Consider the following 27,472-nt stretch of genomic DNA (forward strand, 5'->3'; position numbering starts at 1 on the left):
CATTCACAGACAATTCATAGAACAACCTAAACAATTTGAACCACCTGCAGTCACAACAGTTTGCATAACTTGCTAGAAACTGATTAATGTTCCACCTAGCAATCCTAAGTGATTTAATATTCATTCCTACATCCTCTGAAATTATGACACCACCAAAGAACTCATCTAAATCTCCACTTACAATCCTTGAACATCCCAGAAAATTCAAACCCATCCACTGTCTGAAGGAAAACACACGAAAAAATCAAAATAACAGATCACTGGAGCAAGAGCCTGCTCCAAACAAGTGTGGAGCCGGCTCTTTGCCCTTGAAGCCGGCTCCCACATCCTTGGGAGCCGCCTCCTATCAAAGAGAGCCGGCCCTCTCCAAAGGAGAACCGGCTCTCCCCCTTTCTGCCTCGTCTCTTCGCCTTTTGACTCATTTTACACCTCTGCTACCTCACGCCATGACTTCCAAAGGCTGCAACCCAATCCCAGTACATTCCCAATCCATGCTTAAGTTCAGTTAACATCATATACTTGGCTTTAAACAGAGATTTATGTAAGCAACATCATGTTTTTACCAATTTTACAAAGGATAAAAACATACAGATAAGTTTCAGTTTAAGCACGAACAGAGAATGTTTTTAATTTATTCAATTAATCCTAAAGCTATTTAAGAATGCAAAGAACACGAAGCCTAAGGGAGAGAGTAAGGATAGAACTTGCCTTACAACGATGTTCGTCTCAAATTCTTCGGCGAATTCTTTGTTTGCTCTCTGTTTTCTTCCCAGCCGACTCTAAAACTCCACACAGCCTTACTATGTCGTAATATACTTCTAAAACCCTAGGCAGACACCGTAGATGAGTATTTATAAGCCACACTAATCCTAAGCTCCCTTAAACCCTAATTGGATTTACTCGGCCCATAGAGAAATCTAGGTTAAAATTTATGTCGGCTACTTATGTGTATACTATATATACAACCAACCCTAACAGTTACGTTAACAACAAAATAAATTACATTTAATTAAATAAATTCATAGCATTAAATCAATACTTAACACAATTAATTAAAACAAAAACAATTAAATAACAATTAACATAATAATACAATTAAAGCAATAATTAAAACCATTAAATAAAAACAACTAATTAAATCAATGAAACAAACACAAATACACTTAAACAAATAAAAAATTAAATTTAAATAATAAAATAAATATCAGGACTATCCTTTTGAAATTATGGGTATTACATCAGTCTCCTCTCAGCCTTTTGGGGCTGGTATTTCCACTGTTGCCGAGCTGGTCATTCCATCTACTCATAAATAGAATCTTCCTGTGATTGATCAGCTTTTTAATCAGCACGATCGGATGTTAATTTGCCAAATTCCTCTTAGTACTATGGGAGGTAGGGATTGTAAGGTTTGAGGTGCCTCTAATAATGGTCGTTTCACCGTTAAGAGTGCTTACCATGTCGCGTTATCCATTATTCTAAAGAAGCCCATTCATCTTCTAGAGGCTGGGAGTAGCTTTGAAGCAGGGAAAGAAAGCATGTGGAGTCAAGTTTGGAAAATTGACGCTCATCGAAAAATTATCCTCTTTGTTTGGCAATATCTTCATAAGAAACCCCCGGTTAATCATCTGCTCCTGTTAAGAGGGGCGTCGGAGGTTGGTTTTTGTCCAGTTTGAGAATCTGCAGCAGAAATTGTGGATCATCTATTATGCACTTGCCCATTTGCTATTTTAGTTTGGAAGTTATGTCCTCTTCGATTGGATTTTAGTGCTCAACAGCCGTCTCTTTGGCAGAAGCGGTGGGATGAGCTTTGTGAGGGATGGGCACTGTCTGAAACTCCAAAGGAATACATGAGTCTGGCAGCGTATATTTACTGGACATTATGGAAATACCAGAATGACCGAGTTTTAAGAATTTTTCGTGGTATCCTTTTGCGGCCGCCCAGTCAGCTCTCCTCGCTTTTAAAGAATTTCGGGACGTGTCCCGTCAGACTCTTTTGTTCTCCCTTCCTCCGCCGTTGGTTCCCCCACCTTTGGCGGGCTGGGTGCCTCTGCAGGCTAGATTTTTGAAGCTCAACTTTGATGCCGCTTTTAATCCCTCTACTCTTGCTTGTGGTGGCGGTTTTATTCTTATAAATTCCTTTAGGCAGCCAATCAAGGTCGCATCAATGTTTTTGTTGGATGTTTGTGGTCCATCAATGGCTGAAAGTTTGATTTGTCGTGAATCCTTGCTTCTTCTTAAACGATGGCGTTATTCAAAGGTTGTTGCTGAAGGGGATTGTTTGTCTGTGATGAATCTTAATGTTTCTGAGGATGCTCAGTCAGTAGTTTTCCAGGATGTTTCTTTGTTTCTTGCAGAGTGTGTGGGATCTTCCCTTGCATGGGTTCCCCGTTCTTGTAATAGTGTTGCTCATTCTCTGAGTAAAAAGGCTTTAGCAGCTGGTTGTAGTGATTTAGAGTGGCGCATTTGGCCTTCATGGTTGTTGCATGCCCTCTGCCTTGATTGTTCTTTTTCATCTTGAATTTAGTTTGTCTGTTGGTGCCCAAAAAAAAATAAAAAATAAAAAAAATATCCCGCGTAATTTGATCATTTCATTATTTATTTAATTTTTTTTTTTTGGAAGTTGAATATTGTATAAAAAAGGAATAGGTACAAAATTTCAATGGCCAAGCCATGATCATAGGCCCAGCCCACGAAATTTGGACACGGACCAACAAGTTAGAAACAATTACATATCTTAGGAGCAGGGCCCAGCCCACCAGGACAACTACTAGACTAGGAAACCCTATAACATTTGTGCCTAAAGCCATGTTTGGTACAATGAGAAAGAAAAAAAAAAATTAACATTAATTACGAAGAAAAAAAAAAGGGAAGAATAATTTTAGTCCCCTATTACATTTGGTTAATTAATGAAAAAAAAGAAAAAAGAAAATGGAAAGATAATCATCAATTTTGAGGAAAGAAAGGAAAAGAAGAGAAATAAAACTATTTTAATTAATTTACTATACCCTTTTACATTTTACAAGATTAATTTATAGATTTAACTGTATAATATAAAAATAATATTTTTAGGGCAAATCATTTTAGTCTCCCCAATCACCTCCATCTCTGTTATCGTTATTAACTCTGAACTTGCCCCCCTCTCTCTCTCTTTGCAATTGCAAACTACAAAATCTACAAGAATCAGAAGTTCAAAACCCATATATTTCAGTTTATCTATTCGTCTACAAGAATCAAAAGTTCAAAACCTATTACCTATATCAAAACCCATATCGGCATATCATTTCAGATTGTTCAAAAAATCAAAACCCATATCTTTCAATTTTCATCACCCGCTGTTCCAGTTCGAGTTTGCCGTTCGCAAGCTTCAGCCGCTGGTCCGCTGTCTCTCAACACTCAAGCTTGCCTCCCTCTCTCTCTACAACTGCTAACTTATATGTATGGGTTTTGTTTTAATTTTATTATTATTTTTTTTTCTAAATCAACTAATCAAGGTCTATAATTCTTGTTTTGCAAACTAAATCCTATTTGGTGAAATTTTTTATGATCTTTTTTAAATATATATATATATATATTACAATATAAAGTAACAAAATTTGCATTGCATTTTGAGATAATCATTGCATTGCATTTTGAGGAAATCACCATAATCTACATTTCATTTCAGCAAAACAAATATATATTTTTAATTTCTATAACTTCTATTTTTTAAATTTATTTTTTTTGTCAATTATTTCTACAAAAAAAATTTCAAGCTGGGAATGAAAAAAGAAAAAAAAAAAAAAAGAATCTGAATTGGATTAGAAATCTGCAGAGATTGAATCTGAAACAATTTTTATCAACATGCCAAGCTTTTTTAAGATGGAAATCTTTTCAGAACTAAAAAAAAAAAATCACAACAAGAACTTTGACAAGCAAAAGTACTTAATATAAGGTAAAGCTCTAAAGTTACTTCTTGAAAATTAAAATACTTACAAAAAACATGCTTTTGACTGAATTCCATAGTGTTGGAAGGGGCTTGCCGTGAACTACCTCACACTCTGCTTCCATTAGGCACTAGTAGATTGTCAAATAGGATTAGTAAATTGGTCAAAAGAAGAGATAGGGTACTGATAGGGGTGCACACAAAGGAACCGTGGAACAAGAACCGTGAGAACTTCGGTCAAAAAAGAGATAGGGTACTGATAGGGGTGCACACAAAAGAACCGTGGAACCGGAACAGGAACCGTGAGAACGGAAATCTCACTGTTCCGGTTCCGGTTCCTAAAATAAGGAACTGTTGATACTGGTTCCGGTTCTTGACTCACGGTTCCGGAACCGAAACCGATATATATATATATATATATATATATACTTGGGCTACTAGTACTGGGCTGTGGACATTGGGCTCTGCCGCTGTGGGCTATGCAATTTATTAATTTATCAGTAATCCACTAATCCAGTATCCGATAGACAGATATTGGATAAAATAATAAAATATCAAAAATTAAAATCACAAATTCAAAACTCAAAACTCAAAAACCAAAACATAAGGGCCTGTTTGTTATGTGTTTTACTTTGGTGTTTTTGTTGCAGGGCTTCATTTTAGGCCCAAAAACATGTTTGGTGACACTTATTTTGTTTTAAACAGTACAAAAATATTGTTTTAAACAGTGCTGAATTTGGGTCCAAAAGTGAAACACCAAAATGGTGTTTTTGGTTGTTTCAGTACTGTAGCCCAATAAAAAACACTATAGCGGATGAAGTAAGTTGGTCCAATACTGTAGCGGATGAAGTAGCCTTAAAACGGATTTGCAACATTTTGGCCCGATGTTTTCTCTCTCCTCTGAAACCCTAGAGAAGCGATTTGGGAGGCGACAAAAAGGAATCGCTATATACTGTGAGTACTGTCTTCTATTTCCCTTTCTTTGTTGTTTCCTTTGATGTTGTTTCCAAATCTGCAAGCACGAAGTCCAAATCTGTAAGCTTGCACGCAGTCCACGAGATGAGCTGATTCCACACCCTCGTCTCGTCTTGTCCCCCCACTCATCGTGCCCACTCTCTCTCTCTAAAACCCATACTCTAAACAAACAATTTCTCTCTCTATAAGACAGCTCTGCGACTGCCCATTACTCCAAACCACAAAATAATCCTATATCATATTTCAGTCTCTATATATATATATCATTGTCACTGCTTATCCACATATAATCTTTCTTTTTTGTTTCATTTTGAATTTGAGAATCAGAAAATTCGTTCAAAGTGGGGTTATGATGGCTCTGAATTTACTCTCTCCAACAGAAATCAAGACCATTTCGTTTCTGGACTCCTCTAAATCCAATCTTCACCTCTTCAAGCTTCAAGGTTCCCCTCTCTCTCTCTCTCTCATGTCTCCCTATTTTGAGTTAGTGAATGATTAACATTCCACTACATTATGACTACTTGCACTCTTAGAATAATTTAATTTCTGTACCTTCTGTAATTATTTTTATTTTTTTTTATGATTTTCTGTTTATACCCACTGAAGAAAGATTATGTTTTTGTTGTTTGTAGGAGCACTAAATTAGTTGCTGTTTTATGGATTAATTCAAAGTGGGTGCTTAACAGCTGTTGATTTTTATTTCTTGTGGTTATGTTTTGAATATATATGCTGCTAAAATATTGGGTTGCCAGAATTTTTTGATTCCCTGATGTCACTGTTATATCTTGGTATTTTGATACCACTTTGGTGGTTTTGGTCTGAAAATATATTGGATAAACTACATTTTTTTATCATGTGGAGAGGTGGGAGTACACTGGCTTTTGCATTTGATTCTTGTTTTGTTTATTGGTTTCTTACATATGAGAGGAGGTGAAACAAGGACTTCTCGAGACTTTCTTGAGTTCACTCAATAGATTTTCATAAATACAATCAATCTCTATTCATCAATAATAATAATAATAATAATAAATCAATCTCAGGAATATCAAAGTACAATCTTATGATTTTTGAACTCTGTATATTTTAAAGTTTTCTTCACAATATACAATAACCTGAATTGTAGAGTTTTACAAAATTAGTTTTCTAATATTTTCATGTACTTTAAAGCTTAATTGTGTATATCACCTTTTTTATTGGTATTATTCAATTCTGCTTGGTTCTAGGGATTCAAGTCTTTTAGTTTGTTGGGTGGAGCTAGGTACAATCATAATATATTATGTACAATTCTAACATGTAACAATGATTGTATTTGCTTCTTTATGTTCCTCTGTTGCAAGATTTGATTGTGGGAATTCTGAAGTACGACCGGTAATTTTCTCCTTTCACTTAGTAATTTAAGTTTATCTCATCATGTATAATTTAAAATGTGTGCATGATGCAATCTGTCTTACCAAGAGAGGACGATCAAAACATTGTTTACAACAAGATTGAAATTGAAAAGTAAAGAAAACAGCCAAAAAAAAGACAGGAAATAAATGAATCTTAAAAACTGAACCAGAAAACTGATTTAATAATGATTCTCCAAGCCTTAGGTAGCCTAATATATAAGAATTTTTCTATGTTACATGGACTTGGATATATGTACCCGTGCAAGTGTGTGTCCATGTGTTGGACCTCCCTAAATCCCAAATCTTAGGATATATGGAGCTGCCTTGAAATGGGTCCAAAATTTGGATACATTACATGGACACATCTTGTATATTTAAATACATAATTTGCTATATAATAGCGTAATATATGATGCAGTTTATTATTTAAAATTGTACTCCATCGTATTCAAGTTAAATAGAATATGGTGAAAAATAGAGGATTCCATCTATCCTAAAATTAGGGAAGACGTTTTTGCATGTTCGATTTAAATACGTGTGTTGGACACATCCTATACTCATATCATGTCCTATTGTGTCGGTGCTGAGGGTGCGACTATTTGTCCTGGTGTTGGACCTCTCTAAATCCCAAATCTTAGGGTACATGGAACTGGCTTGAAATGGTCCAAAATTTGGATATGATACATAGGCATTAGAATTACAATTATTTGGTATGCTTTGCAGAGTAAAGAGGAGGAACAAGAGGTGCACAATAACGCAAATCATGTATTCAGTTTACAGAAGGATACATTACATAACAATATATAATAAGCCCTAAACTAATAAACTAAGGAAAAGACAATAGTAACCTCAAATAATAAAATAAATCGTACTTTAACCCCCTTAAACTCACGATGTAACAGAGAGAAGCATTGCGAGTTTGCCTAGAAGAAAACGAAAACACATGATAGTGTGGGACTTTGTGAAGAAGTCAGCCAACTGCATAGTAAAAGAAACAAAGGGCAGAGAAATAGTGCCAAGTTGAAGGTGTTGGCGCACAAAATGACAAGCAATCTCCACATGCTTCATGCGCTCATGAAAGACAGTTGTGTGCAATCTGAATTGCAATCTTGTTTTCACAATACATAGGAATAGGAACACAAAGAGTAACACCCATATCACCAAGCAACCATCGAAGCCAAACTATCTCTGCTGCCATGGCATGATACTCAGCAAGGAGCGAGCAACAACTGTCTGCTTCTTGTTTTTCCAGGATATGAGAGAGTCATGTAGAAAAATACAAAAGCCAGTAGCGGACTTATGATCGGTTGGAAATCCGGCCCAGTCAAAATCAGAAAAAGCTCGAAGTTCCAAAGCAAAAGTGGAGGAAAACAACAAACTCTGATTTAAAGTACCCCGAAGATAACGCAAAACTTGGAGAACTGCAGCCTAGTGAAGTGTAGTAACAATGTGTACTGCATATGTAAGATCAGCATCAGCCTGATGACATATTTGATGGTAATGATCCTCCTCAAAGTGATGGTGTAGATGATGAGATTGTTGAGCATGTGCCTTTAGCTCAGCTTCGAGAAATGGATCAGTTGCGTAATACTATTGCTGATCAAATTTGGAATTCTCTTCAGCACTCTTGATCCTTCTGAAAGTGATGGTATATTTTTTCTTTTATATGCAATATATTTGTTGCTATTGTGAGCTTGCAATATATATATGCAATATAAATCTTTTTTACAGATATATAATTCAACTTAAATGCTATTATTGCAGATATGAAGTGTGTTGATGCTCTCTTGAAGGCCACATGTGCTGTTATGAAGATGATGTGTCGTTGCCATTGTCATCCACTTTATGAACTTCTTATCAATTTTTAGTAACAACTATGTATTGTTAATGCTTTGTTCCAAACATTTTATGTACAACTTAAACTTGTTTAATTTGTTGGTTGAATATTTAAGGACTTGTAAATGTTATACACTCTATTTCAATTATGCTTTCAATTGAGTTTGTTTTTATTTTAATGTTGTGTTGGACTATACAGGTATCAGGATAATAAAATTGAAGCAGGTTATTGCAAAGAACTTGTAAATAGGTCATTGTAAATTTTTTTTACAAATATTGACTCTCATGTAGTATTGTAAAATGTGACTAGAGATTATTTATTTTTAATGTTGAGTTGGACTATACAGGTATAATCATAATAAAATTGAAGCAGGTTATTGTAAAGAACTTGTAAATAGGTTATTACAAATTTTTTTACAAATGTTGACTCTCATGTAATATAGTAAAATGTGACTAGAGATTATTTATTTTTAATATTGAGTTGGACTATACATGTATAATGATAATAAAATTGAAGCAGGTTATTACAAATAACTTGTAAATATGTTATTACAAAAATTAATATATATATAATTTGGTGGGGGTTTACATTTTTTTACAAAAGAGAAGGCAAGAATCTGTATTTTGGAGTTAAATTCCCACCAATGCAAACTTATAAGAGTCGAAAATTATTATCAGAGCTGTGTAGTATTTTTTTTTTTTCTTTTTTCGCTAATGCGAAAAATGAGCAAAATGAATGAAACACAAACCTATGGACAATCATCACCAAAGGAACAAACTATACCAGGAAATTTCAAATAACTTAAAGTGTAGTTTCAGATCAAGATAACATACTCTGTGTGTGTGTGTGTGTGTGTGTGTGTGTGTGTGTGTGTGTGTTTGTGTGTTCAAATTTTAATATATTTATTAAAAATATATAGACTATTTATATAGAAATAAATTTATAAATAAATTTAAAATTTATAAAAATAAATTAAAAACAATGATAACCAAACATGTTTTTTGTTTCTGTTTTATTTTGTTTACAACAGTTGGAGCTACCAAACATGTTTTGTTTTTAAAATTCTTGAAACGCATAACTTACCAAACATGTTTTGCATGTTTTTGTTTCCGACATTTCTACAGTAAAAGATCGTTCCCAAACGTGCTTCCGATTTTTGCCAAAACACTCCAATAGTAAAAACGCTATTTTTGTTTTAGCCAAAAACAAAACGCCTAAAGTAAAACGCATGCCAAACGGGCCCTAAGTTTACCTAAGTTCCTAACCTCTCAAGTCTCGAACTTATTGCGCAGCTCCGCCTCCTCTCCTCTCCTCTCAGCCTCTCGGCCTTCTCAGGCTCTCACTATCTTAAGTCTCAACTCACTGGTCTCTACTCTCTATCTTCTCAGAACTCAGAAATCTCTTCGGACTCGCCCCAGATCACAGTCTCTATCTTCTCAGATCAAGTCTCAACTCACTGATTCGTGGATTCGGTCGGATCGGTCTCTGTCTTCTCAGATCGTCGGCTTCCGGTCTCAGTTTGGTAGGTATTTCGTAGCTCTCTTATCTTCTCAGATCTTTTGCTTTTAGAATCGTGAAAATGGATTGTGGATACAAACTTCTTATATGCGACTGCTCTACTTGGGAGTTGGGGGTTTAGGGTTTGTTTGATCCATCCATCTTGTTCATATTTTTGGGGGTTTAGGGTTTTTCCATCAATTAGTCCTTTGGTTTGATTTGGGTCCTTTTCGATTTCTCTCTCTGGTGAATGATGATCGATCAATTGGTCTTTTCATTTTTCAAATCTTTTTCTGGATTTTGACCCAAGCTATTACAATCTAGTGTCCGGAGCTTTTCTTACTAGTTTTGTTTGCTGGAAAGTGGAATCCATCCTAAAGAGTTCGTCTAGACATGGGCAGAATTATTGTGGGGGTTGTTGGTTAATTTGGTGCATATTGAATCTATTTTTTTTTTTTTAAGGAAAAAAAAAAAAAAAAAAAGGCTCGACTGTGACATGTTCTTGTTGTTACAATCCGTTTTTGGTTGAACATTATTGTTACTTGTTACTTGGGTTTTTCTGCTTCTAATCTCTTTTGGAACTTCTTTGAAGGCTTGGATTTGTTGAGATTTGATGATTTTTTTTTGCTTTGCTCCTGATATTGAATCTGGAAGTTATCATCACATTTAGATTCAATTTTTGGTTGAACATTGTTGTTACTTGTTACTCGAGTTTTTCTTGGTTTTTTTTAAAAGGTTGACAAAGGTGGGGAAGATGCTTTCTGTGTGAGCAGCTACAATGGAGGAGTCACTGCTGCTGTTGCTAAATGAATTGTTGAATGTTGATTCAGTTTTTTTTTTTAACTTTTTTGTAATTCTAGTGGAGTAACTGAATTTATTTATGTTATTGTATTTGTATTTTTTTTTTTAAGGAAAATTAAAATAATATTGAAAAAGTAAGATTGGTCAATGGTTTCACGGTTTCGGTTCCACTGCCCATGGTTCCGGTTCCTGTTTCATTTTTTAGGAACCGTTGAGACCGGTTCCGGTTCAAAGGAACCGAACCGTGTGCACGCCTAGGTATTGAGTGGTGAAATGTTCAGAAATAAATTGGTAATTTTTTTATTAATTACCCAAATAGGATTTTCTATACCTTAATCAGTCAATTGTCTAACGAAACATTGTTAGTTAACTAAAATTGAATTAAACAACAGTTGGTTTTGGTGGATATATTTTGATTTTGCCCACTCCATTGAGAAATCTCGGATGTTTTGTTTCACATAAAAATACAATATGTGTAATGCACGAAGAATTTATTTAATCTTTCTGCCAAAATTTTATTTTCAAATTTTGGTTTTTGATTTTCTTTTGTTATTAGAATGCAGAATATCATGATATTGATTTGTTAATTTTGAAGATTATTCCTAAACTGATGCATTGTACTTTGTTATTGGATTAATTTAACATAAGAGTTGAGTATAATGCGTGCTAATCACACCTATCTGTAGTCAAACCTTTTTATACGGATATGTGTCCAACATTTTGATTGAAAGCATAATTGGGTTTGGTTGATACATGATACAGATAATACTTAGATGGTGGTGTTTTAATTGTTACGAGTGAGATTGTGAAACCTCTTCCTCACAACTTGAGTGTTTTCTTATTTTTAGGGTTAGCATCGGGCCTTAACATTTAGCAAGAACAAGGTGTAAGAAACATGTCTCCTCAGTCATCAGGTAACAAATTCTTACTTTTTCTAAAATTTTAATTGGCATTTTTAGCTATTGGTTACGTTTATTTATTTATGTTTTACATACTGATTTTTTGTTTTTGTTTTTGTTTCTGCATACATATATATAATATTGTTATGATGTGATGCTCAGACAATTTATTAATGGGAATTAAAGACTTGGAGGTTTAGTTTTCAATTTTAGAATATATGTTTTACAAGTTTATTAACGTTTTTAAAACTTTTCCTCTTTTGTCCTAATAATATAGGTCTATTGTCTGAAAGAAGAGAGTTGATGGGAATGGGTGGAGTCGGCAAAAAGAAAACAGGTACGTTTTTTTTGCCTAGCTAATTGAATTATATAAATCCCTTTACTGATTTAGCAGTGATGTTGGTTTTAAAATGACCAATCATGATAGGAAGTCTCTTTGTAGTTTATCTTAATAAAATGTATATCTAAGAGGATTGTGTGATTCTAGATGACGATGTTAATGTCAACGTTATAAGGATGTTGATGTCGACATTGACATTGACTCTAATGATGACGACTGATGATGTTGATAATATGTTGATGCACCCAAATTAAGTCAAAGCACTTAGAATTGAAGTAAATTTAGAGTTGAAGACATACTATTGAGCATAGTGTCTAATTCTTTTAGTTACAAGAATCTTTGGTCACTTCACACACGATTTTTCAATTCCTGAAATTCTGAAACAATGGTGTGTAATATGATTATTCTTCTTCATCTCTCTAAACCCTAATTTTATCTGTGTAAAAGAAAAAGAAGACTATGCAATTTTAATTTATAGGCCTATGGGCCACAAAAAAACAAATAGTATTTTTAGGGCAAATCATTTCGGCCTCCCCAATCGCCTCCAACTCTATTCTTGTTCTCTCACTGAACTTGCTTCTCTCTCTCTACAACTGCAAACTACAAAATCTACAAGAATCAGAAGTTCAAAACCCATATATTTCAGTTTATCTTCAAGAATCAAAAGTTCAAAACCTATTCCTTATATCAAAACCCATATCGGCATTTGATCCGGTAATATATATTTATTGTACTGATAGCCCTCTCCCGGTTTTGCCTATGTCTCTTGCTAATAACTTAAATGTTTAAATTTTTAATTGTTCAAGTAGCTTGTAACTGGTTGTCGATTAATAGAGGACTGTGAGTCAAATCTCTTACTTCAGAATTTTCCAATAAACTAAACTCTACACCAAGCATCCAACTACTTTAATCACCTTGTAGCATAGAGACCCATGTGTCCATCCTGTAGCTTAAAATGCAATATTAGCACCCACTGATTGATTATAGGAACGATTTTTCAGATCACATTTGTCCATTACCTTTGTAATGTTTTTGTTTATTTTATTTCTTGTCTTGTGTGTGTATTAATCTAATTTTGCTTATCTAAAGTAGTTTATTATTTTTTTTTTCCCCAAGGTACCTTCCTCTATTTCTTTTGTTTGTGTTTAATACTGTTGTGTACCATTGAGAATAAGGAATCCAAAGCAAAGGTTATATTTGTGTAGTTGTTAGCGATATCTCATTACTTGACAATGTCTTGAATGAAAAACATAGTGTCTACATAGTCTAGTCTAATTGCTTTTTTATTTTTTGTGGGCTTTGGCGCCCGAAACATACTGTTAATGATTTTTCAGATCACATTTGGTTCGGTAACGCATATTCCAATAAACTAAACTCTACACCAAGCGTCCAACTAATTTAATTGCCTTGTAGCGTAGAGACCCATGTTATGTGTGTCGATCCGGTAGCTTAAAATGGAATATTATTACCCACTGATAGGCTATAGGAATGATTTTTCAGATCACATTCGTCCATTACCTCTGTAATTTTTTGTTTATTTTTTAATACGGTTTATTATTATTAATATTATTTTTGCGGAACAGAATTACGAAATGGCGGTGGGTTAAGGTTTCTCCATTTTATTCAAATGCATCGACTTATGAGGTATGCGAGTTTTTTTGTCTCTTTTTTTTCATCTCCCTTGATTGGATTATTGTCTCCCCTCCTAACCAAACAATGCCACAGGCTATGTAAAATACATTTTGTTTTGTCCACTAATGGATATTTTTATATTTAGTTGGTGAAATCTGGTAGAGAGTTTTTTTTTTTTTTTTTTTTTTTTTTGAGAAAACGTGTTGTGAAATTAATATTTTTCTTTGGTGGTTTTTTGCACCTCTTGCGACGCAGAGGCTTTTTAAATTTCCCTGGATTTTGTTTTGTGAGATTTCAGTCTAATGCTTCATCTTATGGGGTACTTGTGGTGTTTTTTTTCCTTCTAATTATTTTTTTTCACCTCATTTGAATTTTTTTTTTCTTTTTTTGTTGAAGGAAAATAAGTTGATTTTAAGGACCGAGTTTGTGCAACTGGCGGTACAGTAGTTGGGTTAATGAATGATGCGAGGGAGGCTGAAAAGGAGAAGATATCTTCAATTCTGTCTTCAAAGTGGTTTCATATAGTTGATACGGAAACCCCTCTGATTGAATCTATAGAAGCTGTGGGGCCGCGTGAATTAAAGAAAGGCCGTATTAGAGCGTACTGCAATGGCGGGTACAACCACGAGACTGACATAGATAGCATTGGTATGTATTTTAATTTCAATTCAAATTCTTTTTTAATTGTTATTTTCGTAAGGGCCTCAAGATTGCACTTTCTAAATATGAAAATTACAGAGATTTTAAAGTCATTTCAGACTGTGGCAACGTTGTGGATTCGTTGAGGCCGATTCCTAAGCGAAGGACCAGAGTTTCCCAGGGGCCTGATCAAAGGGCATAGCTACCAAGGAGAAGAATTTTCCTGATGGGTATGTATTTTAATTTCAATTCAATATTTGTTATTTTCATTATTACTGGAGGGTTGGAAATTTATTGCCAACATTCATTAACCCAACCACTGATTATTGTGTTTTGGGCAGTGATTTTAGAGGCAATTTTCTCTTCATAAAAGTGTCATTAAGATTCAAATTAATCACAGGATACGGGATGGGGTCAAGCTTGGCTTTGCTTAAGTGAAATTTTAAGGGTAGTTCGTCTTCATATTTAAATAAGATGTTTGCTAAAGTGAAATTGTAAGGGTAGTGTCTCATTTTTAAATAAGATGTCCTGGGTCTGACCACCCCTTGAAAAGAAAAGTTATATTGTAGCCGCCCATGGTCGTGAATGGGTGCGTTTTGCACGGACGGTTGTGCTTGGTGTACTGGGCACAGTGAATATTTATACAAGTCCTTGTATGGATGCGTTTTGAATGGACGGTTGTACTTAGTGCACTGTGAACACTGAATATTCATTAAAGCCTGTGATTAGACGGACCACGGCACATTAAATATCCATACATGCCCCTATATAGACGCGTTTTGAATGAACGGTTGTGCTTGGTGCATCTGCCACACTAATTATTCATTACTGATTATTCATTAACATTCATTAATGCCTGTGATTAGTGGACCACGATTAGACAGACCAACTGATTGCCTCCTTGCCATAAATAAAATCAAAGCAACCGGCGCTGGGTCGATTGGATTTTTCAATGATTGCCCTTCTCTATGTGCTAAGAATATATTAGACATAAGTGAGATGGATCGATTGGATTTTTCAATGATTGCCCCTATCCATGTGCTAAGAATATATCAGACATAAGTGAGACGTGCGAACTTTAAAATCCTTAGTTGAAACCGGTTTTTATATATATTTGATCATCATCTTTGATCCATAAAACAATTCGTAACTAGTAGATTATGTGGAGTTCCAAAAAATTAACAATTTTGCGGTATGGAAATCTTTGATAAATATCTACAAAATATATGGAGAGAGAGAGTCTATTGACAGAGATTGACCGATGGATCCGACATTGTTTGGGAATTTAAAAAGAAAATTATGGTCTTTTGCTAACGAATTTTGATATTTGGGTTTCTAGCTCCTTTTTACATAGTTTCTGTTTTGAATCACTTGGACAACCTAGACCCCTTGTCAGTTCAGAAGGCAACCAATGAATATAATGTTTTCGTACAAAAACTGAAAAAAAATTATGGATTATTGATTCTGGCCTCGATTTGGTTCTGAATTTTTTATTAATTTACTTTGACATCCTGCCTTTTTTTTTTTTATTTAAATTTTCCCGAAAAAAAAATGTATGACATTATCACAAAATTGCATATTTATAATAAATATATATTTTTAGTTATCCGGGAGAGTATGTCATACCTACTGACTGCTAACATGATCTAATCACAAATGCACAACTAATCTACAATTGTTAATGAAATCTAATTACAATATCAGAAAAATAATATATAAAGATGATAATTTTCTTTGAAATAAATTCAATCACTCCTCTCTTATTTCCAAAAATCTGATTAAAGTAACAATCCCATTAGGTGGATACCAGAGAGAGAAAGAGAGTCTTTCATGTGGATGGGTTGCAGAGAACGACCCAATTCAAACAACTTTGGATGAGGTTTGAGCTTTATCTTGGGCATACGGGCCATTGGTGGGCCGCATTTGTAAACACTTTGGGTTCAATTCATTAAACTTTGGACTTAATTAACTTTGTCAATAATGATAGCCCGCTGAGTGTAATAGTTTCTTGCCATTGTAATAAAAAATAATGTCAATAGTTTCTTGCCATTGTTAGCCACCCTTTCATGTGACTCAACTCATCTATACATATATGTTCGCTACTTATAAATGTATCACAACCAAATTGCAATGACACCCCTGACAGAAATCAGAAGGAAAAGGAAAAGGAAAACCAATTCAGCCAAGGAATTCAAGATGGAAAATGAGGGATCTTGGAATCATGACCACCAAACACTCCCTCTCCTAAAAGAAAAATGCGTAACCCTACCAAAAACAGCAGAGAGAACCGTGGTACAAAGAGCCATTAGCCAGACATTTCAAAGCAATTGTAGATTATCTTTGATACAACCATGAATAATAATAATAATTAAATAAACACTAGGGTCCTCCAGCCGGCTTCACACGCCCATGCATGATATACAGTGATATCAATATATATATATATATATATATATAATTGTAGATTATCTTTGATACAACCTTGAATAATAATAATAAATAAATAAACACTAGGGTCCTCCAGCCGGCTTCACACACCCATGCATGATAATATGATATACAGTGATATCAATATATATATATTATGTAACCAACTAATCGTGTTTAGGAGTTTCTAGGTCTAAGAATAATAGGAATTACATTGGATATATAATAACATTTTTATATGACCATAATTAAACAGCTTGAGAAAAATTATTATATGTGGCTGTCAAGTCAAACTCACATATGATAATATTCAGCCCGTCGAAGTAATATATAAGGATTAAATGACTTTTGCTTTTGTTAGGCTGACTTCAAATCCTAGTTTCTAGATAATGATTCGAAATAAATGCTGCATAGACAAGTAATCCTAGCTCAATTAATTTTTGGAGCATAAGACAAAATCATATACTTGTCTACTCGTGATTTTTCATATATTATTTCATAGGACATAGTACAAGATATATAGATACAAGAAAACTATTTTAATTATAAATACGGCTATAATTAAGTTTGACCCTTGATTGAAGGGATTCTTATATCTAAGGTTTCCATAGCAGGCTAATTATCCTCAAGTTGGTGTGTAGATATCTCTAATGCCTAACTTGTCAAGTGAATCATGAAAACTTTTATTGGAAACTGCTTTGGTAAGTATGTAAGCTAGTTAATCTTTAGATTTGATGAAAGGAAACTGAACGATCTTCTCTTCCAGGTTTTGTTTGATGAAGTGTTGATCCACTTCCACAGGCTTGGTGCGATCGTGTTGGATTGGGTTGTGAGATATGTCGATGGCAGCCTTGTTATCACAGAATACATTTATTACCGAACCAGGAGGAAAACCAACTTCAGTTAGCAAAGTTCTAAGCCACAGAAGCTCGCACAATCATTTTGCCATGCCTCAGAACTTAGCTTCAGCACTGGACAATGCCATTACCTTCTGTTTTTTGCTCCTCCATGTAACTAAGTTGCCTCCCACGAATATAAAGTACCCCGAGGTAGACTTTCTATCCAAGATGTTCCCTACCCAGTCCACATCCGTGTACCCTTCAATATTCAGATGGTCATTCTTGGAGAACATTAGTCATTTTCCTGGTGATGACTTCAGATAACGAAGGATTCGAATTACTGCACCATATGGTCTTCACTAGGACAATGCATAAATTGGCTTACTACACTCACGGCGTAAGCGATGTCTGGGCGAGTGTGTAGGTAGATGAGCTTCCCCACTAGTCTTTGATACCTCACTTTATCAGCCGGTACCTGGTTCGAGTATTCCCCAAGCCTATGGTTCTGCGCAATCGGGGTATCCACTGGTTTGCACTCTAGTAATCCTACCTCCGTCAATAAATCCAGTACATACTTCCATTGAGAAAGAAATATGCCCCTTTTTGACCTTGCCACCTCTATTCCCAGAAAATACTTGAGCCCTCCCAAGTTCTTCATTTTAAACTCATTAGACAATTGCCCTTGTAGCCTAGAGATCTCTTCGGCATCATCCCCCGTAATTATCATAGCTTCCACATAGACGATCAAAGCTATCACTTTGCCTTGTTGGTGTTTCAAGAAGAAAGTATGATCAGAATTACTTTGGTGATAACCATACTTCCTCATAGCTGAACTGAATCGGCTAAACCACGCCTGAGGTGACTGTTTTAGTCCATACAATGCCCTCTCCAATTTACACACAATTTTGGTCTCGAAAGATCTTGTATATCCCGGTGGAATGTCTATGTATACTTCCTCGTCAAGGTCACCGTGAAGAAAGGCGTTCTTCACGTCCAGTTGATGTAGTGGCCAGTCCAAGTTGGCTGCAAGAGACAACAAGACTTTAACTATATTCAGTTTGGCTACTGGTGAAAAGGTTTCCGAGTAGTCGACGCCATACGTTTGAGTAAAACCCTTCGCGACGAGCCTTGCCTTGTATCTGTCGATGGATCTATCAGCCTTATATTTTATAGAGAACACCCATTTGCTTCCTACTGTCTTCTTTCTTTCCGGTAATGAGACTAACTTCCATGTGTTATTTTTCTATAAGGCTTCCAGTTCTTCTTCCATTGCTTGTGCCCACTTTGGATCGGACAAAGCCTTCTTAACGCTGCTGGGAATATGGCAAGAGGATAGTGCTTGAGTGAAAGTCTTAAGAGGCTTGGACAGGCTTTGAGTAAACACATAATTTGCAATTGGGTACTTGGTCCTTCTTTCTTCCTCATCTGGGGTGTATCTATTTGGTGGTTTCCCACGGTTGTGTCTGAAAGGCAAGACATAACTAGCAGAAGAATCTAGGACATTAGCATGTAAATGTGCAATGGGGGTACTTACCTCAGGAACATTCTCATGAGGAGGAGGGTCTTCGGGTAGTGAGGAGTGAGGGGACTCTGTATTTTCAGGTTCTCTATTTTCGGCCTCTTCATGTACAGGTTCTTCATTTTCGGGCATTGCACATGTTAATTCTGCATTTTCTGGTGATGCATCTTGCGGTTTAACTTTGCTAGTTCCAGTTTCATGCTCACTCACAGGAGCCATCAACCACTAATTCGGTTATTCCACTTGAGTCTCTCCCTGAAAGGAAGAATTGGGTACCAGTGAAGAGTAAAATGTCTCGGACTCAAGAAACGTGACGTCCATGGTGATATAAGTTCGGTTGGTAGTGGGATCATAACACCGGAAGCCCTTTTTATGTAAACCATATCCCAAAAATAAGCACCTAACTACACATGGATCCAGTTTGGAGACGGACAAAAACAACACACCCGAAAGTTCTAAGAGGAAACATCAATGTAGTATTCAGGGAGGCGTGGGTAGAGAGGATTTGTAAGCGAGTTTTAAAATGGAGAATTTTAGATGGCATACGGTTGATTAAGTACACGGTAGTAGCCACCGCATCCCTTCAATGGCAACTTGGCACCTTTGCTTTAAGGAGTAATGCTCGGGTAGTTTTCATATTGCCCCTTATGAAATTACAAGAAACAATCTCTCTGATGCTCCCATCGTTTAAATACATATAAAAAAAACATTTGAAAAGATAAAGCATATTTATCTGTTTCAAAAAAATATAAATTATTTTTGGAAAATAACAAAAACCTCTTACACTATTTTGCTATAGTACGCATATAGATAGAAACAATGTAAGTCAAAGAATGTGTGTCTTTATTTATTTATTATTATTTGAAAAATAGAGCACGTTATATAATTCTGCAGCCCAAGGGCTGGGCTTAGAATTCTTAAAATACGAACGCCCGGCCCGGCTTGTTACGCCCCCTTCCCCAAACACATATGACAAGTGACAACACACTTTTTCAGTTTTTAACCGAACTTTTACTTTTCTCTCTCTCTCTCTCGCCTCTCTTTTCCAGAATCAGTTTGAACGTGCAGAACGGCGATCTACGCTCTTTTTACCCTCTTGTCTTTCTTTTCCTGTTTCCCTCCTCCGAACTAAGGTGTACTTTCTTCTCGATTTTATGCATGATTTTTGCATGATATTCGTTGCTAAAATTTTTTTTGCATGATATTCGTTGCTTAATAGCAATTGAAAAACCCTTGTTTGAACTGCCCATTATTTATTCTTAGCATGCTTTATTTATTTATTTATTTTTATTTTTTTATAATTACAATTTAACAGACCATTTAGGGTTTTTTTTTTAAACCATTGAACAGACCATTAATGTGGTGGTGGTGGTTGTTGTTGTTTTTTTTTTTTTTTTAATTACAATTTAACAGACCATTTAGGGTTTTTTTTTTTTTTTTAACCATTGAACAGACCATTAATGTGGTGGTGGTGGATGTTGTTGTTGTAGATGTTTTTTTTTTTTTTTTTTTAATTTTTATTTTGTACGATTGAATTCATTATTTTTTATTTTTTTTTGGGTATAAGACAAATTAAAATGCCTTTGAGTTTTTTATTTATTTATTTTATATTTGAGGTTGGTAGCCATTAATGAGCAATAGTGTCGTGGCAATGACCGAAACTTTTTGGGTGAATTACAGCCGTATGTAGGTGTAATAATTCTATATATAGATAGAGGATTTTGGGCGGTGAAACACATTTATTTCCCTACCCACGCATTATCTAATTGTAGATTTACGAATTGGCTACCCTAAACCTACCAAATATTGGATTTCTGTGAAGATCCAAAGAAAATCTGAATTCTTTTTTTACAGCAATTGTCAACTTTACCCCTCCACCTTCTCTTGAAATTTGTTTAAGAGTTACATGATGAATCTTCAAGAGTAAATCTTTTAAGAGTAAGTTCCACCTTCTCTTGGAACTTCTCTCTTGTTTGTCAAATACAATGATTTTCTAAGAGCTCTTGGTTGGATGGCTTTAACAGCTCTACCCAAATTACTTTTCTACTATTGTTATATATATATATATATATCTTGAATTTTATTACAAACACAATGGATTTTGAAAAGACAAATACGCCCAAAATCACCTTTTTCACCTAAGAACCTAAACAATGAAATTAATATTTTTGTTTCATTTAGTCATTTGGTGGTTTTTCGCACCTCCTCTCAAAGGCTTTTTAAATGGCTCTGGGTTTAGTTATGTGAGATTTCAGTCAAATGTTTCACCTTTATCAAGTACTTGTGAACAATTTTACAGGTCTACCTAAATAAATTGATTTCCAGGACTAAGATTGTTGAAAGCTTTCAGCCTCGAGCCGTATATGTTGATCTCTTGTGGTACATTAGATGGGTTGATCATGCGAGTGAGGCTGACATGGGTTGTGGGTTGATCATGCGTCCAACAACTCTTCCTTGTTCCCGAGCTGACGTGGAGCCTCTGGTGCTGAAAGACACATTTCGATTTTATAAAAAGGAATTGAAGATAGAGGAGATTGAAGGGAACAGGTTCATGACCGTGGATGGGAAAGTGTTGAAGTGATTTTTTTGGTCTGTAGTTTTTGGTGCTGTGTTAACAAATGTTTCTCTTTTAATTAGCAGTTCACTCAGGTCTGTGAAGCGCATATCCTTTGTTTAGTCGTATTTGGCTACTCACCGGGTTAGATTTTAACTCTTTACTATCCATGGCCAACTATTTTATTCGCATTTTGGTAGTTCACTTCAGTATTATGTTATGCCTTGTTAGTCTTATATTTTACGGAAATTGTAGTTCACTTTTGCTATTTTATTCGCACTTTGGTAGTTCTCGTCTTATTTTACGCCCTGCTAGATTTTATGTAGTTCACTTTGGCTATTTTATGCGATCTTTGGTTTGGTATGGACCTTTGTTTTCGATAAAAATGTAGTGTTTGATCTAGTTTGATCAATTATTACTACTGTAAAGGGGTTGGCTATTTATGCTCAAACCAGCTGACTTTTCTGGTTTTGGTTGGAATTAAAATGTCGTTGCATTTGTTTTGTTGTCTTATGACAATGCAAGTAAGATTTGACCTAGTTTGATTTATTATTACTGGAGGGTTGGAAATTTATTTCCAACACCCATGAACCCGACCACTGATTATTGTGTTTTGGGCAGTGATTTTAGAGGCAATTTTCTCCTCATGAAAGTGTTATTAAGATTCAAATTAATCACAGGATACCGGACGTGGTCAAGCTTGGCTTTGCTAAAGTGAAATGGCAAGGGTATCATCTCATTTTTAAATAAGATGCCCTGGGTCTGACCACCCCCTTAATTGACATAGGAGAGACACCCATCCAGGGGAAAGAAAGAAAAGGTTCATTGTAGCCACCCGTGCCCGTGAATGGGCGCGTTTTGCATGGACGATTGTGCTTGGTGCACTGGTCACATTGAATATCCGTTCATGCCCCTGTATGGGTGCATTTTGAACGGACGGTTGTGCTTGGTGGCACACTGAATATCTATTAATGCCCGCGTGATTAGACGGACCTAGTGATTGGCTCCTTGCCATAAATAAATACGAAGCAACCGGCACTGGATCGTTTGGATTTTTCAATGATTGCCCTTATCTATGTGCTAAGAATATATTAGACATAAGTGAGATGCCTAAGTCAATTTTACGTATCGACTTTAAAATCCTCAGTTGAAACCCATTATATATATATATTTGATCATCGTCTTTGATCCGTACAACACTTCGTGACTAGTAGATTATTGCGGTATGGAATTCTTTGACAAATATCTACCAAATATATGGAGAGAGAGAGAGTCTATTGACATAGATTGACCCATGGATCCGACATTGTTTGGGCATCTAAAAAGAAAATTATTATCTTTTGCTAACGAATTTTGATCTTTGGGTTTCTAACTCCTTTTTTCTGTTTTGAATCACTTGGACAAGCTAGACCCCTTGTCAGTAAAAATTTATGCCATTATCACAAAATTGCATATTTATAATAAATATGTATTTTTAGTCATTTTATTATTTTATTTTGGATAGGACTTACCACATACCTACTAACTGCCAACATGATCCAATTACAAATGCACAAATAATCTACAATTGCTAATGAGATCCAATTTCAAACACAACAATTACAAAATCTGAGAAATAATAAATAAAGATGATAATTTTCTACTAAAGATGATAATTTTTCTTTGAAATAAATTCAGTCACCCCTCTTATTTCCGGAAAATCTGATTAAAGAAAAATAATGGTGGATACCAGAGAGAGAAAGAGAGTGTTTCATGTCCATGGGTTAAAGAGAACGACCCAATTCAAACAACTTTTGGATGAGGGTTGAGCTTTATCTCTGGCATACGGGCTATTGGTGGGCTGATTTTGCAAAGACATTGGGTTCAATTCATTAAATACTTTGGAGTTAATTAAGTCAATAATGATAGCCCACTGAGTGTAATAGTTTCTTGCCATTGTCATTAATATATTATATATATTTTTTAATATAGTAATTTTTAATATATCTATTTTTCAACCCATCACATTTGACTGAAAAAAATAAATATTTAATATTATATATTGAAAATAAATGTAATAGTGTCAAAAATCATTACAGTATCACCCTTCCATCTTCTCTCCTCCTATTTCAACAAAATACCTATTCCTCTTCTCCATCTAAGATATATTATGATAGGAGTATATATATAGATAGTAAATATGTAACGTCTAAGATATATTATGATAGAAATAATGATTCAAATAATATATCCATAAATATTATTTAACTTATGTAATAAAGATTATGTAACTCATATGATAATATATATAATAAATATCATATTAAATATTTTTTTAATGTTTTTTTATTAAAGTATCTATAACAATCCCCATCTATTTTAATAAAAATAAATAAGTAAAATATTTTATACTATGCAATCGGTGTAGGTGTTGTCCGGGCTTGAACTTTGTAGATCTCTACTGATGCAAGTTGATTCAAACTTCTCTTTATCTTCATTTCCCTCCACTTCATATCACCCGTGTCCCAATGAGATCCAGTTAGCCCTCCATGAAAAACACAAAAAACAGTATGAGAAAATTAGTTTGTGTAAAATGCTATTAAATAATTCAGCCAATATGATGATTTCCTTTTAGCTTCTATATGCTAATTTTGTTAGAGATAACCATCAAGAATTCCACCTTAATTGATCTTCTAAACAAACAGAGAGAATAAGAAGATAATCAGTTCGATGGTGATGTGTGGAAATGGTAGATATGTAATTAGCATTAAAATGTAAACATATGAATTATAGGTAACAACAGCTAGGTGCAGTAAACAGCAGTTATAGCATTAATCAATTAATATAAAATTTGATTAAAGCTATATAAACGTCTAGTACGTTCCATGCTATGAATTCACAGCCATGTAACCAAAACCAGTAATTCTTTTTCCTTTTAGAAACGTTTGTCGTAAAAGCAGTCTTCATTGATTTTAACGGCTACTAATGTGTGCAATACAACAATTGGTAATTCTTTAAAGAGCACACATTTTCCTTCACTTTAAAACTCGTAATGGAATAGCAATAAATAACCACTAAGTACCACAAATTTTTTTTTTTTTTTTCAAATAATCGTCAAGTTAAATAGCTATTGCCTACATAGAAATTAATTATACCATATGTTGCTATGGTAAGATTCAAATCCATGCAAAATAATATATTATAATAAACCCAAGGAATAATATAACTTTCATTTAGTGTATAATAGACAATAAATAAAATTCCATAACTGACTCTTTATTTTAGTGAAAAATCTCAATTGGTTAAGGTCAACGTATACTGATTTTAAGAAACAAATCAATAAAATGTTAAATGCTTGATAACAGCTAATTTCTATTTAATATAAGCCACTATTATAAATATATAAACTTTAACGGCTATAATAAAACTATTAATTATACAAATTAATTTAATTATAGCAACATTAGTCAAGCCAACATTGGTCAACACTTAGTTGCCTCTATCGTTAGGTCGAGATAGTTTCAAGCCTGGCAATTGATAAGAAAACACAAATGTCACACCAACAAGAATAATATTCAATAAAAAACATATATATCTTTGTTGGCGTGACATCTGTGTTTTCTTATCAATTGCCGTGCTTGAAGAAACCACTTCATTTTTTTTTTTTTCGAGATCGGTGATTGAATAGAGATCAAATTTAGATTGCGGGTGAAAATTCTCATCCTATAAATAAAACCCATATCTTGAGATCTTGAAGATGAAAGATAAACAGCGAAAGTGAGAAAAGAAAAAATGTTGAAACCTCATCTTACAAATGTTTAATGAACGTGACATAGCTTCGCCAAATGAGATTGGATGAGAATTTGCCATTGGGTTTCCATATCACTACTCATAGTACATATATATATATAGAGAGAGAGACATATTCTTTCTTACAAATATTATTTTCCAATTCTATAAATTCTACATATTTATTTCTTCCATTTCCAGAACTTTCCTTCTATGATATAAGAAAATATAATATATCTCTTTACTTCTTTTTTTTTTTTCTATATATCTATATTTTCTAAAACAGAGCACCCAAAATCAGCAAGCCCCGAGAAATTTCATAACATCAGCACAAAGCACAACTCGCGAAGACATTGCTCAACCCGCTCCAAAAAAATCTGCAACTAGTTACAAATTTTCGGTATAAAGAGATATAAATTATGAAAAGGGATATATGAAAAATAGAAAGAAAATTAAATAAAAAAATTATTTCTTGTATTCATAGGAGGCCACGTTAAAGTGATATTAGGAAGTTTGGATCAATTCTATGAGTATTTTCATTTGTGTGAACTTGTTTATTTTTTATTTACAATTTTTTACACTTACACATTTCTTCTTCAAATTTTAACTTTGTGCATCAGTACAACATGCCATTCTTTACTATAGTTAATTAGCGTTGTCTCAAACTTTTATAAAGAAATAAAAAATAAGGCGGGTGGGTGTACATATAAAGGGAAGATGTGAGACATGAGAATTGAAATTGAAGAAAGATATATCGAAGAGAGAGACAGTGTGTGGGTGTAATAATATAGAGTATTGTTAAGTTAGGGCAGGTGGAGATGGAGAAGGAACATCGTATATGAATTTAAGGATAATTTTGACATTTTGTCTTTTGCTCCCTTTTTTTTTTTAATGATAAAGAAAGGTTAATTTAGTAATTTTATTGTCAAAACTATGATTTGTCTTTATTTGCACAAATTGAAAAAAAAAAAAAGGGGGTTTTTCGAACAATTGGGTAATTGCACATTTTGTATATTATAAGGGGTTTTTTTTTTTTTGGCACTTAACCCTTTTAATTATTTGAAAATTTAATAGAAAGATACTCCAGATACTCCCAAGTGAAGATGAGCAGTGCTAGAATTCATGGAAAAAAAATAAAAAAAAATCATGTATCACAAATGGTAAATACGATCAAAGCAGCCATCATCTACATGTACATCAAACAATTGTCCATAACTAATTTCGTTTATAAGTGCCTTAATTTTTTTTTTTTCTATGAGTAATCATTCATAATCTTAAGTCCTAACTATGAAGAGATACAAACATAATCTTAAATTTTGGAGTTATAGTTTCAGACAAACACACAGTAATTATTTACATATCTTTCAATTATCTCTATGAGTTATTATACATAATTTCAATATATAAATATATATATATAGACACACACATACACACACTGCGCGCGCACAAATTATTTACATATCTTTCAATTCTCTCTATGATTAATTATACATAACTTCAATAAATAATTGTATATAACTCCTTTGTTTTTGTATACTTGTAACATGTTAAGTTGTGCGAATTGCGGATTTGATTAATGCTACAAGAAACCTAAAGTGATTCATAAGTTTCAGTTCTATAGAATTAAGGCTCATGGATCATCTCTGGCTATTTATAAAGATACACGGGAAGTCTCAAGCTTGTTCAATATCTACAAAGTTGAATTCAAAAAAGGTTCTCTTAAAACACTTACTCTTTTTTAGCTTTTTGTTTTTCACTTGTATTTGTGGTTCATCATGTCAACACCTTCTATTCTTTCCTCCCAGATTCCACAGAGATCTGGATACGGTAAAATAATATATATATATATACATATTTTTTCACACGCTCAAAATAATATATTGAACTGGTAAGACTACTTTGTTATTGTACTTCTGTATCACGCGTAATTTGATCATTCCATTATTTATTATTATTTTTTTTTTAGAAGTTGAATATTGTATAAAAAAGGAACCATCAAAATTTCATTGGCCAAGCCATGATCAAAGGCCCAGCCCACGAAATTTGGACACGGACCAACAAGTTAGAAACAATTACATATCTTAGGAGCAGGGCCCAGCCCACCAGGACAACTACTAGACTAGGAAACCCTAGATTATTTGCGCCTAAGGCTATGTTTGGTACGATGAGAAAGAAAAAAGAAGAAGAAGATAACATTAGTTACGAGGAAAAGGGAAGGAAAAAATAATTTTAGTCCCCTGTTGCATAGGGGTGAGCAAATAATCTGTTAATCCGTCATTCCGGTTCGAACCAATCCGATTCGTGTGGTTCGGTTATGGTTTGAAAAATCTGTAATCCGGTATTCGTGGTTCAGTTAACGAATTGGACTCTGAAAAACCCGATCCAAACCGTTAACCGATCCGATCCGATCTATTATCGAACCGAACCATTAA

General features: G+C 34.2%; 1 long non-coding RNA gene across 5 annotated transcripts; it reads left to right on the forward strand.

Moving 5' to 3' along the window:
- The first annotated feature begins 9,420 nt into the window (after positions 1-9,420).
- On the forward strand, positions 9,421-21,696 carry LOC132275946 (uncharacterized). 5 transcript variants are annotated; one of them, XR_009470800.1, is made up of 8 exons: positions 9,421-9,644; positions 11,269-11,334; positions 11,597-11,656; positions 13,243-13,303; positions 13,688-13,939; positions 14,030-14,160; positions 19,765-19,848; positions 21,015-21,696. It is a non-coding gene; the product is annotated as an uncharacterized LOC132275946 (long non-coding RNA). The 5 variants fall into 5 exon arrangements; XR_009470802.1 differs by lacking the exon at positions 13,243-13,303 and having other exon boundaries at positions 14,050-14,160; positions 21,015-21,695; XR_009470798.1 differs by lacking the exon at positions 13,243-13,303 and having other exon boundaries at positions 21,015-21,694.
- The last annotated feature ends 5,776 nt before the right edge of the window (positions 21,697-27,472 follow it).

This window comes from Cornus florida, unplaced genomic scaffold, assembly GCF_030987335.1.
Source record: "Cornus florida cultivar Cherokee Brave unplaced genomic scaffold, ASM3098733v1 CherokeeBrave_3.0.0_Hap2_Chr10, whole genome shotgun sequence".
NCBI classification, from domain to species: Eukaryota; Viridiplantae; Streptophyta; class Magnoliopsida; order Cornales; family Cornaceae; genus Cornus; species Cornus florida.